This window comes from Myotis myotis, unplaced genomic scaffold (genome assembly GCF_014108235.1).
Source record: "Myotis myotis isolate mMyoMyo1 unplaced genomic scaffold, mMyoMyo1.p scaffold_m19_p_19, whole genome shotgun sequence".
In the NCBI taxonomy this organism is placed as follows: domain Eukaryota; kingdom Metazoa; phylum Chordata; class Mammalia; order Chiroptera; family Vespertilionidae; genus Myotis; species Myotis myotis.
Genome location: NW_023416323.1, coordinates 144,843 through 149,271, shown reverse-complemented (window position 1 = coordinate 149,271; position 4,429 = coordinate 144,843).

Sequence of the window (4,429 nt, the reverse complement as noted above, 5' to 3'; positions counted from 1 at the left end):
GTGCAGGTTAGGGCTTGGAGAGAGCAGGCGGTCTCCGGGCCTGAGCGTCTCTGGTTGCCAAGCAGTTCAATTTCAATGCCCTGATTGAGCGCCTCTCGTGTGCTGGGGCTCGGGACAGGGCTCCCTGAGCGGGAGGTGGTGGGAGATCACACATCCTTCATCTATGTGAGGCCTTGGGGTTGAGCCCCAGCTCTGCCATGGACCTGGCCTCAGTTTCCCCATCCATTCTTTTATGCCACACACATTCCCCAAGCGCCTCCTTGGTTCCCGGCCCTGAGCCGGGCAGCGCTAGTGACACTCCGGTGACTAACGATAGCCCCGCGCCTGGAGCTCCTAGTGCAGCGGGAAAGACAGACCGGGGCTTCCAAACCGTGAGAGACCCAGAGAGGGCAGGGCTGGGGCAGGAGACCTCAGCGGGCCGAGGCAGGGGGTGCGTGGGGGTGCGTGGCTGATGTGTGACGGAGGAACCTAACCCCGCGTGAGGGTCAGAAAAGGCTTCCTGGAGGAAGGGACATGGAGCAGACCTGGTTGATGAGTTGCAGATTAGTCATTTCCTGAAAGCATAGTACCACGCTGTTCTAACTTGCAGCTCTCTGATTACTAAGGAGAGAGAACATGTTTTCGTGAGTTTATTGGCTTTATGTATTTTGTCTGTTGTGAATTGCTTGCTCATATCCTTTGCCCACTTTTTAAATGGGGTTTTATGCCTTTTTTATTACTATTAATTTGTAGGAGTACTTTATGGTTTCCGATTCTCTTAGTCAGTTACATAGCTTCCAAATATTTCCTTCTAGTTTGTACTTTGTATTTTAATTTTTGTCACTCATAAGTTCTTAGTGTTTATTCATGGCTGTTTACCAATGTATTCCATCCTGTTGCTTTTGGTGTATTGTTTAAGAGGCCTGCCATACCCCAAGGTCATAAATGTATTCTATCATTTCTTTTAAGATTTTCCCTAGTTTTGTTTTTGTCTTTAACCTACAAGAGGCTTATTAGAAAATGCACTAAAGCAGAATTTATAATGGATGTAACCAATTGTCCTAATACCATTTATTTTAAAAGGCAACCCTGCCCGAGCCAGTTTGGCTCAGTGGATAGAGCGTCGGCCTGCAGACTGAAGGGTCCCAGGTTTGATTCTGGTCAAGAGCACATGCCCGGGTTGCAGGCTCAGTCCCCGGTGCGGGGCATGCGGGAGGCAGCCGATCAATGATAATCATTAATGTTTCTATCTTTCTCTCCTTCTCCCTTCCTCTCTGAAATAAATTAAAATATATGTATAAAAGTCAATCCTTGCCCCAGTTTTAATATTCCATCTTTATCATGTACCAAGTTTCCATATACATATATATATATACATATATTTCTATTATGTTTCATTGATCTCCATATCTGTTTCTTGCCTCCATGCCATACTGTTTAATTATTATAGTTTGATATGATTTGCTATTTTAATAAGGCAAGTGTCCCCTCTATTCAGTTTCAAATTTGTCTTTACCATTCTTTGTTCTCTTTAATTGATTTCAGAGAGGAAGGGAGAGATAGAAACATCAATGATGAGAGAGAATCATTGATTGGCTGCCTCCCCCCCCCCCGCCCCCCTTACTGGGGACTGAGCCTGCAACCTGGGCATGTGCCCCTGACTGGAATCGAACCCGGGACTCTTCAGTCCGCAGGCCGACGCTCTATCCACTGAGCCAAAAGGGCTAGGGCTGTCTTTACCATTCTTGTACATTTTCTCTTCTGGCTGGATTTTAGCAGCTGCTTTTCTAGTTCCATGAAAAATCCTATTGGGATTGAGATTGGAATTGCATTGAATTGATGGCTTAATTATAAAATAATTGACATCTTTTCCATATCCATAGACATGTCTCTATCCATGGATTCCAGCTTTTGTTAGGAGCCTATTGTAAAAGTTTTTTCTCATTAATTTTTATTTATACAACTGATTCATGAATACATTTTTGTATTAGTTTCCTAGGACAGGACTGCTATAGCAAAGTACCAAACACTGGGGCTTACATAGCAGAAATGGATTGTCTCCCAGCTCTGGAGGCTAGAAGTGCACAATCAAGGTTTTGGCAGGACCACGCCTCTCTCCCAGCTTCCGGTAGCCTTCGGTGTTTCTTGGCTTGTAGATGGCAGTCTCTTTCCTGTGTCTCTTCGCTTTGTCTTCCCTCTGTGTGTCTGTGTCCAAATTCCCGTTTTATAAGGGTATCAGTCATATGGGATACCCTAGTGACCACAATGTAACTTCATTATCTCTGTAAAGACCTTATTTCCAAATAAGGTTACATTGTGAGGTGAGGACTTCAATATATATTTTTGAGGGGACGCGATTCAACCCATAACAATTCTGTTATTTTTTATTCATGCCAGAGCACATGCTCTTCTATTCATTCACAGACCGTTATGGAGCGTACCTCATCTGAAAATACCTTTATTTCACCCTCACAATTGGAATCTCAAATTCTGGATTCCTGGTCGTTTTCCTTGCAAAACTAGAAGGTGCTGGTCCTCCATCTCCCTGACTTCTCGGTTGCTGATGAGAAGCCTACCATCCCCCGATTCTCCTTCCTTCATAAGCAGTGGCACCACTGGGGTCATTTTCCGCAGCGTCACTTACCAGCAGGGTGACCTTGCGCCAGCAACTCAGCTCCTGTGTGCGTGTGTCAGTTTGCTCATCTCTAAAATGGGGATAATTGCTCTACCCGGTTTGGCTCAGTGAATAGAGTGTCAGCTTGCGGACTGAAGGGTCCCAGGTTCCATCCCGGTCAAGGGCACATGCCCGGGGTTGCAGTCTAGATTCCCAGTAGGGGGTGTGCAGGAGGCAGCCGATCAATGGTTCTCTCTCATCATTGATGTTTCTCTCTCTCTCTCTCTCTCTCTCTCTCTCCCCCCCCCCTCTCGGAAATGAATGAAAATATATTTTAAATGGGGATAATAATAGCATAATTATTAGGAGGATGGAATGAGTTACGTGTAAAGCAGCTAAAATAGTAGTTGGCATCGTGCTGTATTCAGGTTTGTCATATAAATAAAACAGCCTTGACCAAGTCCTGGGCAGGCAGGAGCTATTTTAGCTGTTGCTGTATCACAGGGCCTGGCACCCAGACGCTATCAACCTGGATGTTGTGTGAAGAAATAAAAGGTAGAAGCCAAACCCTAGCTGGTTTGGCTCAGTGGCTAGAGCATAGGCCTGCAGACTGAAGGGTCCTGGGTTTGATTCCAGTCAAGGGCATATGCTCGAGTTGTGGGCTTGATTCCCAGTAGGGAGTATACAGGAGGCAGCCGATCACTGATCCTCTCTCATCATTGATGTTTCTATCTCTCCCTCTCCCTTCCTCTCTGAAATCAATAAAATAAACAAATAAATTAAAAAGATAGAAGGCAAGCCCTAAGACAAGTGACTTCACTACTGGGAGCCTCAGTGTCTGTATCTGTGATTGCTAAGATGGAGAGGATTCAGTAAGACCGCGGAGCCTGTCTTGAGATGGACTGGTCCACGGTTCACTCATTCCTTGAATGACTATGGATCGGGACTATGTGCCAGGCACTTTGTGAGCAAGTCAGACCAGGTCCCTGCCCTGTGGCGCTGGGCCATAAACCAGAAGAAGGAAACATACAAATAAGTTTCGGGCAGCCATACATGTCCTGAAGGAAATACAACACAGCCCTGTGAGGCAGGTGACCAGGGAGGGGCCACACCGCCACGGGAAGGAAGGCTCTATAAGGAATAAATGTTGCCACCAACTAGATTGCCATCAAAACACAGCAGTCCCGCCCTCACCGGTTTGGCTCAGTGGATAGAGCATCGGTCTGGTCCCGGGTTCGATTCCAGTCAAGGGCATGTACCTTGGATGCAGGCTCCTCCCCAGCCCAGGCCCTGGTTGGGGTTCCTGCAAGAGGTAACCAATGGATGTGTTTCTCTCACATCGATGTTTCTCTCTGCCTTTCCCTCTCTCTTCCACTCTCCCTAAAAATCAACGGAGAAATATCCTTGGGTGAGAATTAACAAAAACAAAACAAAACAAAAACACAGTAGTCCCTCCCCCCCCCCCTCCCCTTTTATCTGTGGTTTTGCTTTCTACAATTTCAGTTACCTTCGTTCCACTTTGGTCCAAAACATTAAATGGAAAATTCCAGAAATGAACAATTGATAAGCTTTAAATTGCACAGTGTCCTGAGTAGCGTGATGAAATCCTCGCTGCCCTGCTCCCGCCCCGCCCGGACAGGAATCACTCCTTTGTCCATTGTGTCCGCGTCATGAGTGCTCCCCTTAGTAGCGGGCTCCGTCATCAGATCGACAGTGAGTCATCAGAGTGCCTGTGCTCCAGTCACCCAGATTTTACTTAGCAATGGCCCCCAAGTGCAAGAACAGTGATGCTGGCAATCAGATATGTCAAAGAGGAGCCGTAAAGTGCTCCCTTTA